This window comes from Suncus etruscus, chromosome 15, assembly GCF_024139225.1.
Source record: "Suncus etruscus isolate mSunEtr1 chromosome 15, mSunEtr1.pri.cur, whole genome shotgun sequence".
NCBI lineage: Eukaryota > Metazoa > Chordata > Mammalia > Eulipotyphla > Soricidae > Suncus > Suncus etruscus.
The window spans coordinates 33294964-33308669 of NC_064862.1; positions in this window are offsets into that span (position 1 = coordinate 33294964).

Below are 13706 nucleotides of genomic sequence, written 5' to 3' on the forward strand. Positions count from 1 at the left end.
CTCCAACTCTCTGAGGCACAGCCTGCTGACTCCTGGCACAGTAGCTGCCAGACATCCAATCGCTGAGCCGCCCCAGAACGCTGCTGATCAAGGACGAGAGTACCAGAGCCCATCTGAGGCAGCTGAGTCCCCAGCTGGCTTGGCCTTGACAGGTCCCCCTAGACACTGGTGTCATCTGTTTGCACGGGGCCGGGATGAGCGTCTGGAGCAGCTCGGCAGACAGGCGCTTGACGAATTAGTCCTGTTAGGTCAGCTGGCACAAGTGAAAATCAATAACAGTTCTTCTGTCCCGCCAGCTCTTGGTGAGAGACCCAGAGCAGACATAAGGCAGTGTCCGCACAGCACCCCCAAGCGTCTCCTCTCAGAGGCATGTGCAGGGAACCCAGCTCAGGGCAGGTTACCTCCTTAATCTCTTGACCCTAGTATGATGTTGGGGGTGGAAAGCATGGGGGTCGCTTCTGGCTTTACCCCCTCTTTACCTGCTATGGCCCACACAGTCAGCTCACCTTGGCTTGGCTACCTGGACCTCCGGGCTACCTGGGGTGGTGTTCCAGCCTCTGAGGAACATCCTTGTTTACAGGATGTGAGAAAAGAGGTGATTTTTCAGACTTTCCAGACTGCAACGCCAGGTCAAACTTAGTCCCTTAAGAAACTATGGACCTTCTCATTTCTGAGCTGGAGGACATCCTGTGAGAGATGCTTTGTATGGGCAGTTCAGGGGTCGTCCAGAACAATGTTGGTAGGCTCACCCCTTCTCTCCAGGCACCTCAGCTTTCCCTTCTATAGAATGGGTAGATGAATGGTTTCCACTCAGTGCCGAGGCAAGTAGGCAACCAACTGCTCACATGTTCAATGTGAGGCGTTCTGAGTTAAGGAGCCTGTGCCCTGCCTGCTAGATCAGTGGGCCCCACCATTGCTCCTAAGCAGGAAATCCTAAGTGCCTTCTTTGTACCCTGGCAGAGAATGGGACTCTGGGCGTTTCCCAGGAAACTTTAAGATCTGCTCCAGAGAGGACTGCAGACTTCAGGACCCTAGTGGCAGGGATGGGGCCGACCGCCATATGAATGGTGCTGAGCTTGGGGCAAGTAAATGGGGCAGCTTGTCATGGTTTTAAAGGCGGTCCAGGAGTCCAGCTTGGTGAGGGACTTGCTCAAAGCCCTGGCTCTGCAGATCCTTTCTGAGGGACCCCTTTAACCATCAAGAGGTGGGCTGGAAATGTACGGAAGAGATGGCCCCAGCTGCTTTAGGAAACCAGGGTACATGATAAAGGGAGGGAACCCAACCAAACACTAAAAATCCACTAGGAATGTGTAACCCTTTCAAATGTCAAAAATGGGGCCGGAGTGATAGCACAGTAGGTAGGGTACTTGGCTTACATGCAACTGACCTAGGTTCAATCCCCAGTACCCTCTAGGGTCCCCCGAGCTGCTAGGAGTGATTCCTGAGTGCAGAGCCAGGGAAAACCCCTGAGCATTCTCCAGAGTGACCCCCCCCCAAAAAAAATTACATGGTATCCTTGAACTCTTTAGTAGCAACTTGAGACTACTCAGTACTTTTTTTTAATTTGTACATGAATTAGAGGCAGGAAAGATTACACACACACACACATATTGAAAGAAGGATGTTTGATAATGTACTTGAAGTATGAAAGTGTTCAAGGTTGTTGGGTTTGGTTTTTTGTTTTTGTTTTTTTGTTTTGTTTTTTTGTTTTGCATCCTGACCAAATCTGGAAGAGAATGTGCATCAATGAAAATGGTGATGAAAGTCTTTGTCTTGAGACTATGATGATCTGTAACAATAAATGCAGTTACTGAGCTCTTGACCATGGCCAGATTTGTGCTGGGCTCATTCCTTGCTTGTTGCATCCTCACGAAGTGGGTCCATATGAGGAAACTGAGTCAGAGAAGGCAAAGTGATCAAGTGATTGAGCAGCTGCTCAAGGCGGGGATTCAGGGTCTGAAGATTGATTGGGGTTAAAGCAAGCTCAGTATGCTGGAGTACACACGACTATCATGCATGGGAAACCTAGATTTGAACCCCAGCACTGCATGGTGGCCTGAGCATAGGCCTGGAGTTACCCCTAGGTCACATGTGTGACTCCAAAACAAGAAGTCCCAGAATTGTCTCTTAAAGCCCATGCTTTTATTTATTTTTTTTTCCAGTGCCAGGAACAGAATCCAGGGCCTCACTCATGTAAGGCTGAACTGCTGGGCCATATCCCAGTCTCTACAGCTCATACATATTTTTTAGGGGGTAGGGGAGTGGGGAAGGTAGCACCTGGCTCTGTATTTGAGGGTCATTCCCTGTGATGCATGGGAATATGGGGAAAAAAACAGGGTTGACTGTGCGACGTGTGTGCCTTAACTTCAGTGCTATCTCTCCATTCCCCAAAGTCCACATGCAATCCATAGTGACCCACTTACCTTTAGTCCTCATTTCCCACATGCCTGGATCCTGGTTCCTGTTCTTACAAAGAAGGAAATAAAGAAGCTCGAGCAATAATAGCACAGCAGGCAGCCACCCCGAGTTAGATCCCAAGCATCCCATAGGGTCCTCAGAGCCTGCCAGGATCGATTTCTCTCTTTTTATTTTATTTTCTTTTTAATTGATTTTGCATCAAACTTGGCAGCACTCAGGGGTCACTTCTGGCTCTGTGCTCAGAAGTCACTCCTGACAGGCTCGGGGAACCATCTGAGTTGCCAGAATTTGAACCGAGGTTTGTCCTGTGTTGGCTGTGTGCAAGGCAAACACCTTACCGCTGTACTATCCCTCTGGCCCCAGAATCGATTTCTGAGTGCAGTCAGGAGTAACTCCTGAGCGATGCTGGGTGTGATCCAAAAATCAAAAACAAACAAATAAACAAAAGAAGGACATAAAGCCTCCAAGAGATAGCTTGTAGGGGTGGACACACACTTGGCCCACACGAGATACCAGGTTTGATTCCCAACATTTCTAGATGGTCTGAACACTGCACAGTCAGTCTGAATATCACCAGGGAAGACCTCATGGTGCTCTTGGAGCACTGCTGTAGAGACCCCCCCAAAAGGAAAAAAGTGCAGCTGGAAAGATAATACAAAAGCAGGGGCCCGGAGAGATAGCACAGCGGTGTTTGCCTTGCAAGCAGCCAATCCAGGACCAAAGGTGGTTGGTTCGAATCCCGGTGTCCAATATGGTCCCCCGTGCCTGCCAGGAGCTATTTCTGAGCAGACAAGAAGTAACCCCTGAGCACTGTTGGGTGTGGCCCAAAAACCAAAAAAAAAAAAAGATAATACAAAAGTTAAAATGCGGAGCTGGCGAGATAGCATGGAGGTAAGGTGTTTGCCTTGCATGCAGAAGAATGGTGGTTCGAATCCCGGCATCCCATATGGTCCCCTGTGCCTGGCAGGGGCGATTTCTGAGTATAGAGCCAGGAGTAACCCCTGAGCGTTGCCAGGTGTGACCCAAAAACAAAAACAAAAAGTTAAAATGCTTGCTTTGTATGTAGCCAACCCTGATTCAGTCTTCCACACCATAAAGTCAGCACTGCTGGGCTTGCCCCAAAACCCCAGATACAAAAATTGAAATCAAAGACCAAGATAAGGGGCTGGAGAAATAGTACAGTGGGTAAGGCACTTATACAGCCAACTCAGTTTCTATCCCTGGCATTACACGTGGTCCCCCAGCCCCTTCAGGAGTGATCCCTGAGCACAGAACTGTAAACACAGCACGGACAGCTGTGACCTCCAAGCCCCCATCACCCAAAAAAGTGCAAAATAAGGATGAACAATTCCATCCTGCCAACTCTGGTTCTATCCCCAACACCTCATGATTGCCCCAACACCATTAGGAGTAACCCCTGAGCACAGAGTTGGGAATAGATCCCAAACCCTGATGGTTGTAACCAAAAAAACTTTTTTTAACTTTTGGACCACACAGGAGGAACTTAGAAGTTAATTCTATCTAGCTCTGTGCTCAGGAATTACTCCTGATGGTGTTCAGGGGGCCATATATGATGCTGGGGATCGAATTCGGGTTGGCCATGTGCAAGGCAAACTCCCTACCTCTATACTCCGGCCACAGGGGGAAAAAATGTTTTTAAATAAAGGACCATTTTCAGCCCTCTAAAACCTTGAAGGCATTAGAGAATCTTCAGATGCACTAAAATTCAACCTCAAATCTTACTAGATATTCTCCTCCAGGGATCAATAATCAACAGTTTCACACCAACTGACAAAACCCAGAAAACTTTAAAGGGCATTTATTTTATATAGAATTTTTCTTTTCTTTTCTTTTCTTTTTTTTTTTTTCGTGGTTTTTGGGTCACACCCGACAGTGCTCAGGGGTTATTCCCGGCTCCAGGCTCAGAAATTGCTCCTGGCAGGCACGGGGGACCATATGGGACGCCAGGATTCAAACCAATGACCTCCTGCATGAAAGGCAAACGCCTTACCTCCATGCTATCTCTCCGGCCCCTATTTTGTATAGAATTTTTCTTTTTATCATTTTTTTTCGAGGGGGGAGGGGAGGCTACAATTGGCGATGCTCAGGGCTGATTCCTGACTCTGTACTCAGAATTATTCCTGGCGGTGCTCAGGGTACCATATGAGATGCTGCAGATCAAACCTGGATCAGGCATGTGCAAAGCAATTGCCCTACCCACTGTAATGCCCTGTACAGTGTTTTTCCATCTATTTTAAACCTTCAAACCAGTCTAATTGCAGAATGGGATTTAGGCAGCCCATATCTTTACTTGCTGTGTTGGAGTTATAAAAGCAATGGTGCTTAATTCTAGTTTACCCAATTCAGACATTAGGACTTTGAACATGTTTTTTGTTTTTGTTTTTGTTTTTTGGGGGGGGCACACCTGGCGGCACTCAGGGTTACTCCTTGCTCTCTGCTCAGAAATCACTCCTGGCAGACTCGGGGGACCATATAGGATGCCAGGATTTGGGTCCTGGGTTGGCTGCTTGCAAGGCAAACACCCTACTGCTCTCCGGCCCCGTTTTTACTTTTTCTTTTTTTTTTTTAATAAAATCTTTATTTAAGCACTATCCACCACCTTTCCAACAACAATGTCTCCCCACCCCTTCCTGTATTTGAGACAGGCATTCTACTTCTCTCACTCATTAAGATCGTCATGCTAGTTGTTAGTGTAGTTATTTCCTTAACAGCATTCACCACTCTTTGTGGTGAGCTTCATATTGTGAGCCAGTCCCTCCGGCCCTTAACTCTATTGTCTCTGGGATTATTACAATAATGTCTCTCCTTTTTTTTTTTTTTTTTTTGGTTTTTGGGTCACACCCGGCAGTGCTCAGGGGTTATTCCTGGCTCCAGGCTCAGAAATTGCTCCTGGCAGGCACGGGGGACTATATGGGACACCGGGATTTGAACCGATGACCTCCTGCATGAAAGGCAAACGCCTTACCTCCATGCTATCTCTCCGGCCCCCGTCTCTCCTTTTTTTAAAAAACCCTCCCCAATGTGCTATCACTCCAGCCCCTAGAGATATCCTCATCTTCATCTGGAATATTTATTGCCCTTTTTTTGGTTTTAAGGGCACATCACATTAAGCTATGTTCAGGGCAGGCACTGGCTCCCCTCCCTGGCACTAACTCAAAGACCAGCACTGCTTTTCCAGGGGACTAAGGGGCCACCAAACGACCAGTGACCTTTGGCTTTGCAAAGACTGGGCTTGAGTCAGGGCCTTGTTGGCTTCAAAGTTCTCTGACTTTGTCCCTCAGAGTGGGTGGCCTCACCTCTGTAGGTACAGCTGTCTGTGAACTGGGGGTGAGGAGGAGATATGTACATCCAAGTCCAGATGGGGCAGGTTTGTGAACACTTCTGATCCACTCTAAGGGACCCAGGTTGAAGACATTACGTACTCCCACCCACTCTCCAGCCTTCTCCCCAGGGCCCTCCTCCCGGAACCCTCTGGTTAGGGTTGGTTAGGGAAGCCCTAACCAACAGGCCTGGCTAGAAAAAAAGACATAGGGAAGCCCTAACCAACAGGCCTGGCTGGAAAAAAAAGACAATGAGATCAGCCCAGTAAGGATATCAGGGATCCCCAGAATGCCCAGGTGACTGAAAATGCCCTCCCCACAGCTTGGAAAAAAAAAACTAGGCCTGAAGTATGAAGACATGCCTCATTTAGAGTTTAGCTGATGACAGGATTCAAACCCAGATGTGTCAACTTCTAAAGGCCATGCTTTGATGGTTTTCTGTTTCCCTATCACTTGGCATTTGACCAAAAGCTGCAAGACTTTTCCTGTGATTCAGCAAGTATAAGAGAACCTATTACCTCCTTTATTTTAAACACTACACCACACCTCTGTTGATATAACCGAATGTTGCATTAAGCCCTTAGGATGGGCTTGGATGGAGATGGAGGCCTTTGTCCTTAGGTCCCCGGCCACGTGGCTCCATCCCCCATTAACCCGCAGGTCATCATCTTCAGGTGGTCGAGGTGGGAATCAGACTCACTCAGACAGGCTTCAGGGCATATCAGCTTTATTCATACCCTATCCACCACATGTGTGGTCAAACTCAACCATTTACGCATGCTATCCTTAGCTTGCCCTGCGTCTTAACTTCTTTCAGCCATGTCTCTTCCTCTTACCTCTCCATCCTGGCCAAGACCCCAATCCCTTGGGTCAAAGGCCTTATCTAACCTTCCCAAGACCCCTCCCAGAAATGGGCGGGGTCTTACAGGAAAAGATGCACATAATATCCGCCCAAGACACCTCTCAGAAATGGGCGGGTCTTGCAGGTAGTTATACCTAAATCCAGGGTGGAGTCACACCAACAGTCACCATTCTGTAGGAAAGGAACAAGAGAGGGGAGAGGAAAGTAGGAAGTCAGGCTGGACAGAGTTGCCCAATTCCAATTTCATCATAGTTTTCCCTGTCTGCCAATGGAAGGAAGGGCTACCTCTTGGAGGATTCAGCTTGCTGGCAAAAGCTTACGGCAAGATAAGACATCAAACAAAATGGAAACCCCGCAGTGGGAACTGACCTCCCTGTTGACTGGGAGACAGAAGGCTGCTCAGATATGAGGAAGGAAGATGGGAGGAAGATGGAAGGACGTGGTGAGGACCCGGCAAGGGAAAAGGTGTGGAGAAGTGATAAGGGCTGCTTGAGAAAGACACAAGTGCTGGGTCTTAAAACTGTGGTAGCGACGCCAGAAATGAGACCATCCAGGGACACAAAGAGATTGTCCAGGACACAAGAAAGTGATCAGGCCTCAGAAGGAGGGAAAGAAAGTCAGGAACAGGGGCCGGAGAGATAGCATGGAGGTCAGGCATTTGCCTTTCATGCAGAAGGACGGTGGTTCAAATCGAGCCTGACGGGAGCGATTTTTGAGAATAGAGCCACGAGTAACCCCTGAGTGCTGCCGGATGTGACCCAAAAACAAAACAAAACAACAACAACAAAAAAGTCAGGAACAGAGTTAAAACGCAGGTGTGACAGCTGGCGGTGGGGTAGCTGAGAGGGTTCAACTGTGTCACACCCAAGATTCTCAGGCATTTTGTGGAATGAATGTGCTCATTGGGCGCTGCTGATCCCTGAAAGCTGTGCAGGGAACCCCACAAATTTATTCACTGTTGCAAGAGAAAGCAAAGCCCCCTCATAGGCCTGCCCAAAGCACCTCCCCAGCACAAGCTCACCTGTTTTTCTAATCACTCTGCCAGGTCCTTTTTCATTGTCCTCTTTTCCACAGGAGGAACTTAAGACTCAGTGGAAGGCAACCCTCCCCCACCTAGGGTCCCCCGCAAAACCTGATGGGAACTAGAAGTGTAGGTTTCAAACGTAAACATGAGTTGTTTCCCTAATTCATGCTTTAGCCAGGTGAGAAAGCAGAGGGACCCACAACAACCATCACTATTGGAAGATTTGTGAAAGGATGTTTGAGGCAGCCTAGATGGGGGGGGGGGGGGTTTTCCAGTGGCTGGTCTGATAGATAGTGCTTATCTTCAGGGGGGGAGGTTGAAATCCACTGGTCCACCCCAGAGGCCACTAACTCCTGGACTGCACACAGGCAGAAAGGTTAAAGAAAAAATGAGAGGGGCCGGAGCGATGGTGCAGCGGTAGAGAGTTTGCCTTGCACAAAACTGACCCAGGACAGACCTCAGTTTAATCCCCCGGCGTCCCCCAAGCCAGGAGAGATTTCTGAGCACATAGCCAGTAGTAACCCGAGCATCACACACTGGGTGTGGCCCAAAAACAAACAAACAAACAAAAAAAAAAAACGAGCAGGAGAGAGAACTCAAAGAGCTGAGCATAGAGAACTCAGAGCTTCGCATATACTTGACATGCTGGAGACCAGGGTTCAATCCCAGGCACCACTTGGTCCCAAACACTGGCAGAAGCAATTCCGGAGCAATGGCCATATGGGATAGCCTCTCCTCAGCCCCAAGAAAGGTGAAACCACTGGCCTAGGTTTCTGTGTGAGGCCCAAGCATTTGAACTCAGTCTCTCGTGTAGGGGAGAGCCTTGGACAGTGCTTGTGCAGGGGCACTTATCTGACTGGGCTCAGGGAGGTTTTGGAACAGTCGAGGAAGGCTGTGTGCAGGGTTTTTTTGTTTGTTTTGTTTTCGTTTTGGGGCCACACCTGGTGGTGCTCAAAGGTTACTCCTGCTCTGCACTCAGAAATCACTCCTTTGTTTTTTTGATTTTGGTTTTGTTTGTTTGTTTTGGGGCCACATCTGGTGGTACTTCCTTCGTTCAGAAATCACTCCTGGCAGGCTCAGGGGTCCATATGGTATGTCAGGGATCAAACCTGGGTCTGTTACCAGGTCAGCTGCCCTACTGCTGTGCTATCTCTCCGGCCCCCAGAAACCACTCCTGACAGACTCAGGGAACTAGATTGATGCTGGGGATCGAACCTGGGTTGAACCTGGGCAAGGCAAATGTCTTCCCCACTGTGCTATCACGCCGGCTCTGTGCAGGGTTTTTAGAGAGAAATGAAATTCAGAAGCAGAAGGAAGGCAGCAGTACCCTACACTGATAACATAACATAACATAACATAACATAACATAACATAACATAACATAACATAACATAAACTGATACATTCTATCCTCCTCTTGTCCTTGAGGCCTGCTGGAGTCTGTCCTTGGCATTCAGTCTGTGTATACCCCCAAGCTCGGCAGGCCAAGCCCCACTGCCAGGAAGGAACTGATTTCTTTATTTTACCACATTTTTCTATAAAACTAAGAAAAAAGGAATAAAGAAATGCTGGGGGCCAGCTATTGGCAGGGAAATAAACAAGGACAGAACTAAATATCCAAGCCAAATTCAATGATAATAGAATCAAGGGACCTAAACTTTAACGATCTAAACTTAAAGGGGCCTGTTACACTGGCAGGCCAGGGGGCAAAGGGTGGTGGATAGGATGCACTCTGGGGCCTTTGGTGGAGGGAAGTTGATACTGGTGGTGGGAAGTGTTGAAATAAATATTAAATATAAAGTCCTGGATGATGATGGATGATGGTGAGATGCAGAAATGGAGAGAGGCCTTTCTCTGCTGGCCCAGGCCACACGACTGCAACTCCCTCCAGCTGCGTCCTCCAGCTGGCGTGTCTGAGGGTTGAGGAGAGCCACGAGGAAATGATCCACAGGCAGTCTGGTTTCAGGAGACAACATCTTTATTAAGGCCCTTGCCACTATATGTGGCTCCAAGCTTTTTAAACCTTTTAAGCCTGCTCCATAAGTAGCCCTGTATTCAAATTTGTACCAGCCACCTCTCTTGCTGAATCCTCTCTTCATTCTCTCTCTGAATCTCCCTCAATCTATTCTCCTGGTGAGCAAAACAGGAAGCCAAAGACCCCTCCCAGATGTGGGCAGGTTTGCCTCTAAAGGTGAGCAAAACAGGAAGTTGGGGAGGGAAGTAACATCTGCCACTTTCTTTAAAAAAAAAGAGCATAGGTTATCCTTTGTTTTCCTGGCTTCCGTCTTTGGGTGGAACCTTAATATTCTCATAGCAACAAAGTTTAAAGTGAGAAATTAAGGTATCAGCCTTTTCCAAAAATATAACTTTTCTTTTAAGTTATAGCTTAAAATTCTCTTAATGCTTGTTTCCTAGAAGTCCTTGTTTCTTTTTGTTTGTTTGTTTGTTTTTTGGGCCACACCCATTTAATGCTCAGGGGTTACTCCTGGCTATGCGCTCAGAAATCGCCCCTGGCTTGGGGGGACCATATGGGACACCGGGGGATTGAACTGCTGTCCGTCCTATGCTAGCGCTTGCAAGGCAGACACCTTACCTCTAGCGCCACCTTCCTGGCCCCATATTATTTAACCTTTCTTACTTAATGCTATTTAACCAAGCATTTTTTTCCTGGAACTTCCTGTTCCTATATATTAACCTTTCTCTAAGCAAAATTACACGAACATTTATACAAAACATATATTTTGAAAACAGGCTACTATATTAAAGCACACAATAGGGGCCGGGAAGGTGGCGCTAGAGGTAAGGTGTCTGCCTTGCAAGCGCTAGCCAAGGAAAGATTGCGACCACGGTTCCATCCCCCAGCGTCCCATATGGTCCCCACAAACCAGGAGCGATTTCTGAGCGCATAGCCAGGGGTGACCCCTGAGCATCAAACGAGTGTGGCCCAAAAACCAAAAAAAAAAAAAAAAGCACACAATAAAATCATCTAACTGGAAACATTAATTATGGAAAACTATAAAGCATATTTAAATCAGCAAGAAAACGAAGTTAATGCAGGTGGGTTTTTTTTGTTTGTTTTTGTTTTTCGGGCCACACCCGTTTGATGCTCAGGGGTTATCCCTGGCTAAGTGCTCAGAAATTGCCCCTGGCTTGGGGGGACCATATGGGGCAATGGGGATCGAACAGTGGTCCTTCCTTGGCTAGCGCTGGCAAGGCAGACACCTTACCTCTAGCACCACCTCGCCGGCCCCAATGCAGGTGGTTTTAAATCAAACTTTTAGTTGGGCTTTGCTGTTTTCTTTTTGTTTGTTTGTTTGTTTGTTTGTTTTTGGGCCACACCCTGCGGTGCTCAGGGGTTACTCCTGGCTGCCTGCTCAGAAATAGCTCCTGGCAGGCACGGGGGACCATATGGGACACCGGGATTCGAACCAACCACCTTTGGTCCTGGATCGGCTGCTTGCAAGGCAAACGCCACTGTGCTATCTCTCTGAGCACAGCTTTGCTGTTTTCTATCTCCTTTTTTGTTTCTCTCTCTTTTTTTCTGTATCTCCTTTTTATTTTTTTTCTTTTTACTTTTTTTATTGGTTTTTGTGTCACATCCAATGACGCTCAGGGGTTCCTTCTGGCTATGCACTCAGAAATCGCTCCTGGCTTGGGAGGACCATATGGATGCTGGGGATCGAACTGCAGTTTGTCCTAGGTTAACGCATGCAAGGCAAACGTCCTACAGCTTGCGCCACCGCTCCAGCCCCTCAATAAAATAAAAATTTTTTTTAAAAAAAGAAGAAACTGGGGCCCGGCGGTGGCGCTAAAGGTAAGGTGCACCTGCCTTGCCTGCGCTAGCCTTGGACGGACCGCGGTTCGATCCCCCGGTGTCCCATATGGTCCCCCAACCCACGAGCAACTTCTGAGCGCATAGCCAGGAGTAACCCCTGAGCGTTACCGGGTGTGGCCCAAAAACCAAAAAAAAAAAAAAAAAAAAAAAAAAGAAGAAGAAACTGATTTCTACATGACATGGAGCTGTAGAGAGGAGTGTCATCTCTGGAACAAAGTGTCCTGAATGTGGACCCTCCCTCCATTCTCACTAGCTGTGTTGCCCTGAGCAAAACTCTTTTTTTTTTTTTTTTTTTTTGGTTTTTGAGTCACACCCAACGCTGCTCAGGGGTTACTCCTGACTGTCTGCTCAGAAATAGCTCCTGGCAGGCACAGGGGACCATGTGGGACACCAGAATTCGAACCAATCACCTTTGGTCCTGGATCGGCTGCTTGCAAGGCAAACGCAGCTGTGCTATCTCTCCGGGCCCTGAGCAAAACTCTTAACCTCTCCAAGCCTCCTTTTTCACCTGAACAATGGGCCAGAGCCCAGGACCCACCCCAGGAAGCACCAGCATGTGACTAGCAGGTGACCAGGCCCACTTACTCATCTGAACCAGTCACTAATGATAGCTAATTAGAGCAGGCCACTTGTTTGGCATGGGTGGGATTTCCTGTGTTAGCCGGGGTTGCCCACCCTGGATGGTCTATCTGTCCCTCGCCAGTCACACCAACTCTTGGCAGGCTGCCTCTCACAGGAAGAATTTGTATTCCCTTCAGCTAAGCATGCTGCTCAGACACTTGAAATTCATTGATTTCTGTCCTTTTCTCCGAAGACTTCAAACTCATTTGTAGGAGTTGTTGTTCCCTGTTATTGGAAAGAGCGGCAGGGTTAGGGATGAAATCTATTTCTGTTTAGGAGCTTACATCGTTTCCCCTCATGCCCCATATCACAAAAGTAGTAACAAGCTCAGTGTGGGTTACACAAGAAGCAAGGAGAAGAAAATTCTTTTTATGACTCATCTGAAAGAACCATCTTTAGGATTTTCATTCCTGTCCTTCCAGAATTAGTGCATTATATTTTGTTGATTTATTTTGGTCTGGGTGCCACATATCAGAGTACTCAGGGACTGCTCTTGGCTGTGCTCAGGGGCCACTTCCAGAAGTGCTTGAGGAAGGCACACAATGCTGGGGCTTAAACCTGGGCCTCCTACTTGCAAAAATAAGTGCTCAGTTCACTGAACTAGATCTCTGGCCCTCCGACATATTTTATTTTAGTATTTGTTTGTTTGTTTGTTTGTTTAGGATTTTGGACCACACCTGGTGATGCTTAGGGGTTACTCTTGGTGGAGCCAAGGGGACCATATAGGTTGCCAGGGACTGAATGATACTTGGCCACATGCAAGGCAAGTGCTCTACCACTGCACTATTGCTCTGGTCATCCTGTGTATTTTTTTTGGGGGGGGGGTTGGTTTTTGAGTCACACCTGGCAGTGCTCAGGGGTTATTCCTGGCTCTATGCTCAGAAATCGCCCCTGGCAGGCATGGGGGACCATATGGGATGCTGGGATTCGAACCACCAACCTTTTGCTGAAAGGCAAACACCCTACCTCCATGCTATCCCTCCATGCTATACCTCCATGACCCCCCCTGTGTATTTCTTTTTTTGGGGGGGTCACACCCGGCAGTGCTCAGGGGTTACTCCTGGCTCCACGCTCAGAAATTGCTCCTGGCAGGCTCCGGGGACCATATGGGGTGCTGGGATTTGAACCAATGACCTTCTGCATGTAAGGCAAATGCCTTACCTCCATTCTATCTCTCCAGCCCCCACCTGTGTATTTCTTAAAGTGCTTAATAGTACTTGATTATGGGGCCGGAGAGATAGCATGGAGGTAAGGCATTTACCTTTCATGCAGAAGGTCATCGGTTCGAATCCCGGCATCCCATATGGTCCCCCGTGCATGCCAGGAGCAATTTCTGAGCCTGGAGCCAGGAAAAACCCTTGAGCACTGCTGGGTGTGACCCAAAAACCACAAAAAAAAAAAAAAAAAATAGTACTTGATTATACCAATCTTCAGCCAATTCCTCATAGCTGTCTGTTTAGTTTGCTTTTCTTCTTTTTCTTTTTCTTTTTCTTTTTTTTTTTTTTAGTTTGCTTTTCATTATTTGCTATTAAACAGTGTTGAGCAGCCTCTTGACAAAATGCCAGTCCACATATTTTTTTTTTCCTGCTTTTGGGCCACACCTGT